General features: G+C 25.4%; 1 protein-coding gene across 4 annotated transcripts in view; it reads left to right on the top strand.

The window, feature by feature from the left end:
- The first annotated feature begins 10,753 nt into the window (after positions 1-10,753).
- The window catches only part of LOC126904245 (BAI1-associated protein 3), an 84,407-nt gene continuing 78,949 nt past the window's right edge, over positions 10,754-16,211 (top strand). For 2 of the 4 annotated variants that reach the window (XM_050683120.1, XM_050683127.1), the window contains exon 1: positions 10,755-11,006. The gene's annotated coding sequence lies outside the window, so the exon portion shown is untranslated. Of the gene's footprint in view, positions 11,007-16,211 lie in introns of all 4 variants that reach the window. The other 2 variants (XM_050683076.1, XM_050683098.1) reach the window with 2 other exon arrangements.

The following is a 16,211-nucleotide window of genomic DNA, read 5'->3' as shown; positions in this document are numbered from 1 at the left end:
TATCAAATAATTACCTCTCATTCATTACAGTTCGCCTGTTACGTAATAAAATACCCTTTTAATCTTACGTACAAACAATATAAAGATTATTTCATAAATTATTAAACGTTATATCGTACACCTGGACAAAATGACCAAAACAATAATTAACATTCAGTTTTATTATATTTGAAAAATGAAATAATCTCATTTCGGGAAGTAAAATATAAATAACTAGTAAAAACTTTTAAATGTTTAAGTGTTAGAAAATTTTTATTTCATTTTAAACAAAGTGGATTTATGTTCACATGATGTGAGTTAAGATTCTTTCTTTATATTTCAAAATACAAAGGCTTGTTTGTGTTTGCATGAAAATATATATACTATTCGAAGAATTCTATAATCATGCACAAATAGGAACTTTCTGTAATAAATTGTTCATGTTGATGTGTTCTTAACCAGGGATAGAACTGTATCATATGTGTATCAGTTCCTAAAAATATTTGTAAAATATTAGAATTTCGAGATACTGAAATGTGGTTTAATGTTTGTTTTAAGTTGTTGACATGATGTGTAAAGCTGTTTTCGTTACGCTCGGGAAGACTTATCTGTCCTTAAAACGAAAACTTTATTCTATATGTTGTTTTATTTTAAAACCTTCCCGACACTACTAATAATAAAACTTAATTGGACGTGTTTATTGGTATTGAATGAAATGAAAATAGAACGTTCCGACTATTATTAATGGTTTACTCATTATTTGACGGTCTGATAGAAATTTCTTACTAATTTTCTCATAGGAGATGCGTTTGAGGACGTCATTCATCAGTGTTACTCTTAATATCATTTAATGATTTTGCTAACACATTGTTTTCCTTGTAAAAATTATTTCTCTCAAATCTGCTAAAACATTTATTTTATTTTTACTTTATTAATTACCTTTTTTGTTTAATTATTTAAAAAACATATATATTTAATATTTCCGTGAACACAACGGAAGTTCATATTAATCCGAGCGCACATGATAAGGTCTAAAAGTTTCTTATTTTAATTAGAATTTTCTGTTAGTAGTCGCCCATCCTAGTTGGTATTAATATTTTAAATTGATTTACACGGTTACAATGTTATAGCTGATGTACATATTATGTAAACCACAGCAGAAATGAAGTTTCCAATAAAATGGACTATTTAATTTTCTGTGAGATTGCTTTGAAAATTAATTAAATTTTAGCGGTGCACTAAAAAGGCTTCGCGTCACGTGCCTCAAATACAGACTAGTTCCATTAGAAACTCACATAGAAATGTTTAATGTTCGTTTTATTTCATAGTCACTGTTAAATATTTATGTAGCAAAGGTCCAATAACCTGAAAACACGTTTATTTTACTTAGTGTACTTTAGTGTTATAACAATTCAACGATGCTATTTAATGCTTTATTAAACGAAAAAAAAACACGCGAGTTTAAACGGCAATTGTGTTATATTTTTGTTTAAAATTCAATTCTTTATTCTGCGTGTTTAGAAATGTTTGGAAAAATTTAATAAAACGTATGTTTCCGGACGGTGCATAAAATCCATTTCAACTATGTTATGGTTTGAATAATCTATATAACTAGGTTCGTTGGAAGAAGAGGAAGAGGAGACAGGAGATCTTCTATTCTCGCCAGCGTACCATTAAGTATGAATTTCCTGAGGTCTTGTTCAAACTCATTTTGGCCGATTCCTCTAGCGCTCACTTTGTAGGGCACACGTTTCCTGGCAATTTTGTACGTTTAACATTATTAAGAACAATCTACTTATGACAGCGAACGGGATTATATAGTTTTACATTACAATTGGGTGTGGTAAATATATAATCTTTACTCGGCTTAGCTTAAATGGAGCGTTCAACGAATCTTACGATGAAAACGTTGGCCATGTCGGTTTTGTAATTCTTTGCTCACACTTTGAACTAAACTCTAATCACCACCTCGATTCGTTTCGGCCGTATTCATTTATCTTCATTTCACGAGAGAGTCGTAAAAAAAAAGGTACATGAAATAACAACCCCCACAGGACACGAAAGTAAATAGCTTAGTATAAAAAATTTATCTTGCCACCGGCATAAAATAATTGCCATGCCTTATCAAACCAGTAAATTTCCGCATTACACTCCGTATAACATGAGACAGTCATGAGTAAACATTGATATTGATGTATATGTCTATCGTTCGTCGACCTACCGTATGGGATTACTATTGCGTTGACATGATTCCAAAGCACATTATCGCGACCTCGGTCACGTCTTCACGTTTAACGGGTCTTTTTTAAATTAACAACATAGTATTACTGTTACATCGCAAAAATATCTCACAGTTCTTAAATTGTTGAACCTGAGTGTAATTTTCTTCTTTACCGGCATCAAATTAATTTTTAGATGTGTAACATTTTAGTTTTCCATAAAAAATATTATCTTCTTATACATTCCCCTCATTTTTTACATTCATAGTTTTAAAATATTTTAGAATTTTTCCAAATTTAAAATATAAATTTAGTTATAAATATGTTCAGTGTATAATATAATCTCTAAAATAGTTAATCCACTATGATATGCCTTATTATTATTTTGTATATGCATTGTGTGCAGTACTAATTTAATTAAAACTATCAATTATTTAAACTGTGAAAATGAATAAAATCTTGTTTTTTTTTTCTGAAAGTTCTGAAACACCCAAAATAATAAAATCGTGATCAAAAACGTAATTTTAACTGGGTTTGTAAGATTAAAATTTCTTAATTATTATTATGTCATTCATTTAATCATTTTATTTAAAAGTTCGACAACCGTTATTAAATAATAGCTTTACATAAATGACCCTAGAAGTACAAGAGTTTTAAAATTTGATGACAATAACATTAATACTATAAAGATAGTTATAGTAATTTCAAAAGCATTCTCTGTCTTTTACTTTAGTCGTATTTGTTTTCTACTTCTGGATTCAATGCGTAGTTTATTGTACTAACTAAAAAGTGGTTCACATTCAGTGAAAGTAAAATCTCATTAATTATTAATTAAGCTTAATACCAAAATAAAAATGACTTAATAAATGCCAGTTTTTGGACTCTTTTATTCGATATGGGATTAAAATGTATTTCTGGTTAAAACGGTTGAAACATTTTAAATTTAATACATTTCTTTTGTAACTTGAAATTATTATTACTATTATTATTATTTATTTTTGGAATAAAAAATCAATTGTTCTGAAGTGCTTTGCTGTTTTATTGAACATTATTTTATTTTAGCATGAAAAATAAAATAAAAGTAAACAATATCTGTAACGTGTCTTATATAGTGTTTTAATAAAAATACTGCCTTTCATTTTTTCTCTTAAATAATGATTTAAAAAAATACAATTTAAATTTTGATTTATTTTTATAAACTGAAGTAAATATCAAGTCTATTGTATTAAAAATTATTCTTAAGAGTAGATTTATGAGGTAACTTTTGAAAATTAAAGAGGCACCTATTATTTAAAGTTTTTTTATAATATATATTTTATTTTTACTTAAAATGGATAATAATAGGTTAAATAAAATTTTGACTGGTCGATAACTAATTTTGTGACATTACTTTTGAGTTATTAGTACTCAAAGATTTAAAAAAGGCAATTTATGTTGCGCATCCCTCTCATCTATAACTAAAAATTATGCCAATTCAAAAAGTAATATTACAATACTGGTTATTGATCTGTAAGCGTTTTATTTAGCTCATTCTATGCATAATAGTAAAAAAATAATTATATGTTCCTATTAAACTTTTAAAAATGACACCTAAAATTACCTTTAGAAATAATTTTTCCATGTACCTTGAATACAAACTTATATCTTAAAATAAAAATAATGTTTTTATATTTATTATACTGTATGAGACTTAAAGCTTAATTGATTTGTATGTGTAGTTTTATTGCTATCAAACAGTGTTAATAATAAGTAGAATCAACTAAAAATATCGAAAATGGTTATTACCACATCACTCGTGGTAATAAATATTTTTTGATAAAATGTACAAATGACGCCACAGAGTTGAAAAATTAAAACTTAGTGTTGTTGTTTAATGTTCTAGATATATTGAATTCCGTGTAATATTGCGATTTCTATTTTTTTTATCTTTTGAGGGGCTAAATGGGAAATGAATATTTAATCCCCACCTCCATTATATTAATTATAATTTGATAACAAGTAAGTAAATTTTACAAACGATTTTTATTTATTTAGGATTAAAAATATAAACAAAATATTAATTTAAAAAAAATTAAAACTTAAAGATTTTTAACTCAAAAGCACAAAAATTAAAATCGCGTATATGTATTTAGGGAACAATGTTGTACACTATCAGTACTAAGCATTATTCCAACCGAAAAGTAATCTCTTATATTTCCCTAGTAACGTTATCACCTAATAAATCTATCACTTAGTGATGTTATCACCATTAAAGTATATAAGAGAGAATTTTACGATTGGAGTGTCAGTATGTGTTTAGCGTTGATTATGGTAACATTGTTTCCGAAATACGCAATTTTTTTTTTTTATGATTTTGGAATTTTAATAAAGACACCACTGACTAGCAGCTATGAATCGTTATTATACATTTTAAGAGAAACACTTTATTCAACTTATACATAAAAAAGATTTATTAAACATTCTTTGACTACGTATTAGAAATATAAGAAAAATTCAAGTGTGCTGCATTTTAAACTGTTTGTTGAATATTTTTTCCGGAAAACATATAACTTTTTGCTTATATAATCTTTTGAATTATTAATATAATATTTGGTAGACCCTGGATCAATAATATTGAATTGTTATTTACTAAATTATGTTTGTACTCAACGGTTACATAATTTTAAAACGTGGTTTTATAGGATTTCACATTATAATTGTTAGATATGTTAAAACATTTAACTGCTATAACGTAAATTAACTCAACCAAATAATTTTAAAACATTTTAATTAAAAGTAGTATTTATAATCAAAGTTATAACTTAGTACCATCTGGAGTTATCTTTTAGTTCAAAAAGGCAACTATATAAGCATGAGACTCGGCAAAACTCTTACCTTTTTTATTATTTTAGCTGTATAACAGTGTTTGTTTATATCTTCAGTAAAAGTGTTTTTGTTTCAGAAATTATCAAGTTCATTATTAGTTAAGTAAAAGCTTCGCTATATTGTATGCTGGTTAAATGAATAATTCCACGATGAAAGTGAGCTTGAATGCTTATATCTCTAAATTCTTCATTACAGTTTTCGTGTACTCTTGAATTATTTCTTCGACACTTAATGTTACGGAGGACTCTACTTTTGGGAATAATTTAAATATAATTAACGATATTTCTTAATAATTGATATTATAAACATTTTAAGTATTTAATATTTAAATAAGTAAATATTGATAAATGCTGTAAGATTATGACGTGAGAAGTTTTCAGTAAAAGCTGTAAATTCATATCAAAGCTAAAATATAAACGAAGAAAATAATATTAAAATAATTAGGGTGTTTCTTTTGTGAATTAATTAAACTTTTGTTTTGAGTAAACTACAGACAAGTTGTTTTATTTACTTAAATATACTTTCGAATTTCTCGACGATTAAAAACCTTTTTTTTTAATACAATTTTTTGTTAGTAATTTATTTGTTCTATTACTGCTATTTTTAATTAAATGCATAAGAATTATTATTTGTTAATTAAAATTTACTAATAAAATGTTGATATTATCAACAAAAAAATCGAATCCGTGTAAGTTAATTAAAGCCATTCAAATAAAACGGGTTTATGTTACAAAATACAAATATTAAAATAAAATTTTAATATTGATTTAGTTTCAATTGAAAAGTAATAGATTTGTCTTTTGATAAATATTTATTTAGTTGTTTTTCATCCTTTGGTTTTTAATTTAATGTACCACTAAATCTATTTAAAGTTTTCTTTGGCTTTCCATACAATGTAAGAACGAAATAAATAAGTAAGTAAATCATTGGAAAATTGTTATTTGTTTATGAACTTTAAGATAAGATTGGTTAAGCACGAAAGCGTTTCGCTCAAAATGTAACTGAAATTTGGGTTGGTTATCTTATAAACACTTTTTTATTTGCAACTATTTCTTACTAAAAAAGAATTTAGTGACTTGAGAAAGTTTTTTACTTTGGAAGATTTGCTACTTCTTTTTATTCTCTTTAATATATATATTTTTCAAGCCTTGGTAATTTTTTTTTTTTGCATTTATCATAATATATACGTTATTGTTGAAGAGGGATATGATTTCTTAAATGAAATATAACATTAATTATCTAATATTAGTGTTTAGTTAACGTTCGATTGTCGAATGAAAAATATGTTTTATATAATAGAAATAAAAAAATATATTCCTAAAAAAAAGAAATTCTTCAAGGAGCAGAAATATTACGAAATAAAATTTATTGTTTAATGTGGAAAAATAAAACTGTCATAGCCATAATATCTAGTCAGAAACTATACGGAGAATATATAGAAATCGGCATTTAAAATAAATAATAAAATCCTAATACTCGTAATTAAAAGATATATATTTTTCTTGCTGATATATGATATTTTTATGAATCATGAAAATATCATAGATATGCGCACGTAGAAATTCAAGTGGGGGGCAACAAAAACTTTAACCGCCCTATAATCCTTTCAGAATGACCTATATTTTTGTTCGGTCATGCCAAAGAATGATAGCGCGGTGGGAGTAGGTGAGTTTCGGTTTTTTGTCGTCATTAGTGTGACCTGCCCTAACCGGTTTTATTGTTGGAGTAGCGAGTGTGTTGTGGTGGTCGGGAATGGCGTCACTCGTGTGTTCCTACGCCATCGATGTGTGTAGCGACAGTGAAATTATGGACACTGTTTGCTTTATCGTTGACGTCTTGCAGCTGTATGTCATTGTCGGTCGTTAAATTTGTTTTGATAAGGCACAAAGGCCCATGAATAACGTTATTTATTGTTTTGTACGTGAAACATTAATGTTTCTGTGTGGTTTGTATATGGTAACATTCGATTGCATTGGACTCGAATGTCACATCCAAAATTAAGAGCAAATGGATGGCCGTCATTTAATCATTTAGCGATTGACAAAGAATCCGCCGATACAGAATCAATCTACTGAGATGCAGGTCAAATAAAAACTGGTTTTTTGTTAATGAATGTATAATTTCACTGATTTAATAATATTGTTGTAATTGTTCATGCTATTTATTCTCTGTACATGTATTTGTATTAGGGTTGAGTTTACTAACATTAGAGTAAGAATTAATTGTCTTTTCTTTGAAATTAAGTTTAATAATAAAAAACTCAAAAGAGACATACAGTCCATGAAATTTAATTTGAATTTTCCTTTATTTAGTTGTTGATATTTAAATTATTAGCTTTTACTTAAATAACCAACAAAGACGAGATTTAACTCTCCGTGTGGTCGTTCGAGTAATAGTCATACAATTTTACTGATGACTCGTGAGAGATTACTCATAAAAACCAATCTTGTACATTTAGATTAACACATTGTATACAGAAATTCATGATAATCCTTTTTAAATTCTAAGGAAATTGAAATGTTTTTATTGAATTCTAACGTAAAAGGGTCGATTTAATAAAACTAGACCAGTCAAAGGCTGTAAAGTACCCTTTGAAAGCCGGTCCGCACGGTCATGTTTATACTCATTGCACTCTTGAAAAAAATATCATTTCTAAATATTTGTAGTAACGTATTTTAAGTATTTCGAGCTGAGAAATAGATAGACACTAAATTTTTAAATTAGAGCTCTATTAACTATGAAAAAATTGTTGTACTTTAATAAAATTAAACTTAAAGAAATTTTCAAAGAATTAAACTGGCATAGTTAGTTAAGCAGTTGTATAACTAAAAATTAATCAATGATATTATTTATTATTATGTTTACTTTAATAGTATAAAAAAACAAATTTATAGAGATTAATAAACAAAATAAACAATTAAAAATTATTATAATTTAAAAAAAAATATATATATAATTTGTAAATATAAATAAACAAAAAGTAACAATAATCATACAAAATATTAATCATGGTGAGGAAAACGTCCAGTAACAGAACCTCAACAATCTATAATTAAAATCAAATTTTAACACTTTAAATAAATATTTTCAATTTACTCTGTAAAAACAAATATTGTAAAATGCATTTTTGTGAATCGACAAATATTACCTTTATTAATCATTAAATAAATTTAAGGCAAGGAATCAAAACAAATTTAGGTTTTTAGAAAATTTTCACCATATTTAATAAGTTAGTTCAACTAAGGTAACGGAAACAATTTGGCAAGTTTCCCATTCTATGGAAATTTTTATATTTATTATGTCATAGAGTCTTTTATAAGTTCTTAAAATTAGGCTTTCGTTCCTTATCAAGTCTCAATCAAATTAAAATTATCATTTAAAGCTTTGATGAATTTAATACAAGAAAAGCATTAAATTCAATTATTAAAAACTGGTTAGTGTGTCATTATCTTATATTAAATTTTTTCAAGATTTGTAAGGTTAATTATTGTAGAAACCGAAATTATTATGACTTCTCTTTTAAAACTTTAAACAAGCTAACATTTTGACCTTATAAAGTTTACCAACATTAACCAATATATATTTTTCCGCTTTTAAATATTTTTAATTCCAATTTTAAGCTTAATTATGGTTTCAAGTGTAATCTTATAGAATTTTTGTTTTCTATAATTTTTTTTCAACATTCACTAAAAAAAATTCGATTTAGATAACTTAGTTTTTACTAGATATAAGAAAAAATTTCAAAAATCGAAATTATTTTGGTTTTTATGCCCGATAATTTCTATAATTTGAGTATAGGTTAAATATATTATAATCATCGCGTTCTTATAATAAATTAATAAAATTTTAGTAAATATTTAGTATGATAAAAAAATATATTATTCGAATATACAGTGCAATTTTTAGACATTTTAAGGTATAATTTTAATTGGAACAATAGATATTCTATACAATTTTAATATAGTATCATTATTACTTTATTGAGACTTGATAAGTATTAAGGAAGCTAAATATTTCTATTTTTATTTTACTAGTAGCTAAATGGTATCTAAATTTTTGTCAAAAATATGAGGAGTATTGAACGTTGACTAGTAGCTGAATAGTATATGATTTTTACTTTATTTAAACGATTAACATTTTAATCTCATGATATAAAAATATATATTTGTCTCATTGCATTAAAATTAAAAAAAAAATACATTTTATAATTTAAATATCTATGTTAAGTCTACATATTTTTAACAAGTAAAATTATTAACAAATGTTGTTCATCGTTAAAGTCATTTTACAGAATATTTAAAATATATTTAAAAGATGAAAAAAGTTTGCGTATTATTTTAAAAAAAAAACATTGTTTTTATCATTATATATATATATATATATATATATATATGTATATATTTAATTCGTAATAAGTTTGGGAAAATACAAAAGAAAAATAGTTCTTATCGAAATTTGATCTAATGACATTTGAAAAATCGTTCTTTTATCCTAGTTATTTATATATTATCTGATATACTAAATTGTAGTTGTTTTTATATTAAAATACGGTTTTAAATAACTGTAAATAAGACATCAATATATTTGTTATCTTTTTTGGCCAGAGACTGTGTGGATTGGAATAGCAGTTGGAAGATTTTGTGTGAAATGTTATCTTGTTATTTTCTTATGAAGTTGATTTTGATGATTTTGTCCATATTAGAATGGTCTACAGTGTAATAAGAGTATGTTTTTTCTTGTTTTATAAATAAAATACATTTTCCTATTTAAAATATATATTAGAATGTAGAAACATTCTTTGATACTATTATAATTTTAAACATTTTCTTAAACGAGCACTTATAACTAGCGGTATAATTTTTTTATGCTACTTTATTTATAATATATGAATAACTAAAAATTATTTCTTGTATCCTTTATCTATCGTTATAATTATTGGATTGAATATTAACATTTTTCTTTGAATTGATTTAATTGATTTATCAATGTTAGAATACTATATCATAAATAAAACTTTCTATTTGGAGGTAGAAAATTAGTTTTGTTAATTATTTTTTATATTATGACGTCATATTATATTATTTCAACATGTCGATGAGTATGTTGACGTTCATGTGGTTCAATAAACAAATAAATAAAAAACCTTTTACCAAAGCACTCAATATCACGCAGTGAAATGATGAAAGGATGTAAAATACCATAATATGTTAGTATCTGTTATACTATCCGTTTACCGACCGTAGGAAGTCATCTTGTTTTGGAATGCAGATTGGAAATTCTATTTCCGCCAATTTAGCTTGCTTTTCTGGGTTATATAGCAAAAATGATGAGAAAAATATAAACAAGCAAATATTTGTACATATACATTTATTTATCAAAAAAAAAAAAAAATATATTTGTGTTTTTGTTGTAAATGTAGGTAAACGTTAAATTCCAAGCTATCGGCGACCTACAATCATTGCTACTGCGCGCCAATGACAAAGTCCGACCCGCTGTTTGTTCGTAGCTGCAGAAGCGGCAGCAGCAGCACCTCCACACGGTCATCAGTATAGATATGACCGGGTAAATGGTAGTGGTAGAAAACGAGGGATGAAGTACAAAAAGGATACCTTCCACCCTCCATCGAACCGCGCGGCACCTGTTGACAACCCTTCGCGTGACATACTATCGCTGTTTCTCCTCTCACTGGTTGCTACTGCCATATACTCTTGAGCCGCAGTTCTTCGCGGATGTTCGTCACCGCAAAGCATAAAAAAAAGATGTCTAAAGAACGTCGTAAGTTAAAGCATTACGCTTTTATTGTTTTGTAGAATTTTTATGAAAAAAAAAAAAATCGGAATAATTAAAATTTACTTAACTAGAGTTGATAATTTATTTGAAATAAATAAAAACGAGTGCGCGTTTCCGTCTATAAGAAAAATTTTTTTAATAAAATTTTATCAGGTAAGATTTTATTAAATACTTAATTTAAATTTTTCAACAATTATATTACAACCTTTAAGTTACAATTGTTTGTAGCAACGTGAACTGTATACATCATAGCTTTAAATGAATGTCATAAAGTTTGACTAATGTTTTGTCATTAGAGAAGAATTAAACACATTTATTACCTTGGAATAAATATTTATTCTTATGTTGAAACAGCTAATTTGTAAATAATTGGTTAAAATGAATATCTTTTTAACGATTAATTAAATTTTTTCGGAAATTTAGTCGTCATAATTTTATTTAAGATTATTGCTTTGGTTTTTATTTAATTATTATATTGTACATCGGTTAAAATTAATTCGAAGGTCGACTTTTAGTTGAGTTCAGTAAAATTTGACTGATTTTTATAAAATTGCTGATTTTCCACTAAAGTAATATGGCGAAAAATACATCGTTTATTATAAAATTAGCATTAATTATAACCATTCTATATTTGTCGTATCTTATGGGATTGTGTTATTTTAGGTTTATTACCCTAGTTTTGAGGTAAATAACGTTTTCAACACTTAAGAACCAACAGTTTTTATATAAATAGTAAAGTGTTACAATATAATGTTTCATAGTTGATGAGTTATTTCAAGCGAATAAACTACCGATTTAACATAATAGATATTTTTTTGTTCCATGTTTCCATTTCAATGAATTTTCAATTGAAAGTAGAGGTATTACGACCCAAAGTATAAATTATAGATATATATATTATTATTTTAATGTACTTATGGTTCTTTCTATTGATATTTATTTGCAAACTTTGTCAGTATTAAAATTTCTACAATACATTACAGTTCGTTCATTTATTCACGAGGTATTATGATTACTAAATTTATGTTGTTTTTGTCTTGCAAAGAAAGGGAGTATTATTTCTGTTAAAGTATCATAAGTTCCAGCCCAAGGACATTAAATTTTGTTACTTCGATTATGTAAAAATATATTTGATAAGTGACAGTATATAATTATAGAATTTTTCCAACGCAGACGTTAAACTTTAAATTTTATTGTTTGGATTTTTTTTTTAATATTTAATTTTTAATCAATAATCTATCAACAACAATTTTTTACATTTTTTTTTTTATATAAACTGGAGTAGAAACATAGTAACTATAAATTAAAAAGAAAATGCCTTAAAGTAGTTATAAGTATATTTATAATTTCTTCTGAATTAATCAATAAAAATAAATTTTAGTTTAATTACTTTTTTAAAGGTTTTTTTTTGTCGTGACAAAAAAGAAACAATTATGATAATTACATCATTTCAGATGTTTGTACTTGTATGTATAGCAGACAAAAAACTTTAAGGTTTAAATGCAATTTTATTTACGAGGCCAGATTTGTTGGTATTTTATTATAATTATGTTTTACAGTACATGTATTGTACACTTATAATTATTACGTCATTAAATTTTACCCACAAAAAAATATTTAACAGAAGAAATTTAAACAAATATATTTAAAAATTCGCAAAATAAATAAATATACAATGTAAGTTTATGTATTACATTTAGCTGGTTTGATGTTATTTTTGTTAACAATATTTACTAATTTTTTTACTAACTAATTATCTTGCCAAATAACAATACCCAAAGGTTATGTAATTATTTGTTTATTTTTAAAGGAAAAAAAAGGTCAATATTTTACGATAAAAAAAAATTATTTATTTACTTATTTATTGTCGTGGTTTTCATATTCCTTTCGGCTGTTAATAATTTTAAATACAATTAATATTAATTATCAAAACTATTCCAGGAACAATCACAAATGTGTATACATTTTTATTTCTGAGGTTTTGCTCGCGAATGTATTTTTTAACAGATCGATTTCCATTTAAAATCGTTTACATGAGTTCACCATTTTTTTTTTTGCAGTAAACACCCCCGGAGGGAAATATTATAATAAATAGAGTTTATGCTGAGTTTTATTTTATAACTTGTGATTCTATAGAAATGTCGTGTTTCGATGACCCAAAAATGGCAAAGGCGTGATGGTAAAAAAAAATATTACTTTTTTTTATATACGCGATTATTGTAATCTATAAATGATATTTTGGCGGGTGATTGTCGACGAGGAAAAGCCAATTTTTTCAACGTCGAATAGATTTATTGCACGCATTACTGAAAATCTGGATTGTTAAATAAGAATCAAAATTATACGACTTTCAGTAGACAATGGCTTAGTCTGATGTTCGTTTCCAAGCATAGCTCAAAAGTCCCAATGGAATTCTAACATGACATTTTGTTCATAATGATTTTTTAACACCCAAGTCCACAGAAAAACATTATTATAATTATTATAATTGCTTATTTTTTGCTAAAAATTTTAGGATTTATAAGTACTAAATCTATTGAATTATAATGCAGGAGTCTACAAACTGAAATAAATATATTGTTTTAAGTAGTACTGGCATAATGAATTAAAAATTAACTATAGAATGTTTAAACATATTTTTTCTGTCGTAAAAAAATATTTTGATATATAATTAAACTATTAATAGTAACTGAATAGAAACAGTCAATGTTATCAAAGTGTTAGGAAATGCAATGTCTTCTAACATTACCGTGTAATGCGCATATTTATGAAATATATAAAAAAGCTTTAGGGAACTTTATTATGATTAGGTAAAACCACTTAATAAGAGTGGATCTTGAATTTGGTTAAATGTCATGAAACATTAAACAAAAGAACTCTACGGAAAAAATAGAAAAATTTCATAATAAATTTCTCTACTAAGTCATAAATAAAACTATATTGATGGATAAAACGCTATTCAACGTGGCTAAATTACATGGTTTATATTCTCAATCGATCAGACATGATAGTTTTGATATTTTATTATTTTAAACAATTATTAATAAAATGTTTTGAAAACCTAGTAAAAATTATAAAATATATGTGTATTATAACACAGGTTAAACTATTTATTTTCCTGTACCTATTTATTAGGTACAAGAAAATTTTTCAGTACCTATTTACGAAGTTTTATAATACAAATGCTATCTTCATGCAGTAAATTGCATAACCTAAATGTATGTAATTATAAAATCATATTGTAAAAGATACTGTATATAATACAAGTCAATGTTAATCTCAACCTCACACCATGCGTACAACCGGTATAGCCCTATGTTTCTCAACTGGAGAATATTAGCGTGGAGCCAATCCAAATACGCCAAACATGTGGCTTTGAACAATACTTGTAAAATCATAAAGGGATGTCTTAGGCCAACGCCTACATACAAGTTATACCTTCTAACAGGCATAGCTCTACCTGAAATTAGAAGACAAGTAATCACTGATATAGAAAAAACCAAACAGGTAAATGACGAAAGACATCATATGTTCTGACATGAAATCGCGAGAACAAGACTTAAATCTCGAAGAAGTTTCATACAAACAGCAAAAGAACTACACGAACTCCCACAAAAAGTTAGACTGCAAAGGTGGTAAGATGAGCTACAACCGAAAGAACTGATTCAGACTACACAACAACTTCCGTTGGGTAGACATCTTCCATAGCCACTATGGAAAACTCTTAACACATTCAAAGCCGGAATGTCGAGGACTAAATATAGTAAAATGGGGCTATATTGGAAAAGATGACACATGTGAATGTAGAGAATTTTTTATAATTGGACACGTCAAGAAGAATAAGTTAATGTTATATGTCAATTATATTTTCTGTTTGTTCATGCTTATTTAATTGTAAATTAAATTAAGTTCTGTAATTTTTTCTTTGTATATGTTTATATAAAATAAAATATTTTTAAGATAAGATAATTTTAATTTCATTTGTATTAATATTGCATTTAGATCAAATATTAGCAATAAATACATTTTTGGCAATACTATTAGATTTTCTTTACCTATTCTTAATAAATATACTATGATCGATATTGAACGATAAAGATGTAATTTTCAATTATGATCACTTTAGCTTAAAAAGAACTCAAATTTTACATCAATATTTGATTTTTGTTGTGCAGTTGTATACAAATTAATAATAATTGTATAGAAATGCATAATTTGTTTGTGTGAGACTATTACTTGTAAATTGTTTGTAAATATTTTATTAATAGAGAAAAGTATAATTTCATAAGTAAAAATAACTTTTAGTATAATGATAGTAAACAATTATTACGGAGAAAAAATTCAACGTTAATCACAAAAAAAAAAAAAAGATTAAACTTACAAATTGCTTTTAAGGATTAAAAAAAACGTAACGGATGAAATTTAAAATGTTCATCTAACGTTAATTGGTTTTTAGAGTTTTAAAAGTTTTAGTTAAATGAAATAATTAAATGGCTTTTAATACTTCATTATTTCCTTCAGAACTACATACTTAGACCACTTTTTTTTCTAAGTTCATATTTATATTAAAAAAAAGCTATAGAGTAAAATAAAATTTATCTTTTTACTATGAAAGCATTATTGGTTAGTCTGTTAATTATAGAATTTTAAATTATAACAAAAAAATTAATTTATTAGTTTTGTCATTAACTTGATTTGACGGATTATAAGAAGTAGCTAATAGTGTTATATTTAACAAATAGAAATGTTATTGACATTTTACTCTGTACTATTCTAAACAATGTGATGAAATTTCTAGGCCGTAATAATTTATTTTTTCTACCCTCATAATGTACTGATCAAATTTTATTTTTATGATTGATTAAAAATTATTATTACAAACATTTCTTATTATTAGTTTAATGAAAAACTTAAGAAATATATTTTTATTTAATTTTTAATTAAAAACTATTCATGTTTTCTAATTATAATTATTACTACTTACAGCTTTTTTTTGTATTAAGTAACATAAAATTTATCACAATTATGAACATTAAGTATATATATATAAGCTAAATAATGCAGTGTTTACAATATACTTAATACAATTTAAAATTAGAATTTATTTCATGTAATTTTTTATTTTCCAACACGATTAATTATTTTTTGCGGGACTATTATTTATATAAATCTTAGGGAAGTTTTATTTTTCATTGTTTAGCCTTTCTTAGAGGTATTTATTTTGTTTTTATGAAGGTTTGATGATAATTGCTAATGATTTCCATAAAAAATAAACATTTTCAATTATTTTTCTTTTCACACGGAAAACTAACATTTATAAGCATATTCAAATGATTTTTGTTTTTTTTTTTTTTTTTT

This window comes from Daktulosphaira vitifoliae, unplaced genomic scaffold (assembly GCF_025091365.1).
Source record: "Daktulosphaira vitifoliae isolate Bord-2020 unplaced genomic scaffold, ASM2509136v1 Scaffold_1, whole genome shotgun sequence".
Taxonomy (NCBI): Eukaryota; Metazoa; Arthropoda; class Insecta; order Hemiptera; family Phylloxeridae; genus Daktulosphaira; species Daktulosphaira vitifoliae.
Note: the sequence above shows the minus strand (reverse complement) of the source record. Positions and strands in the feature narration are given on the sequence as shown.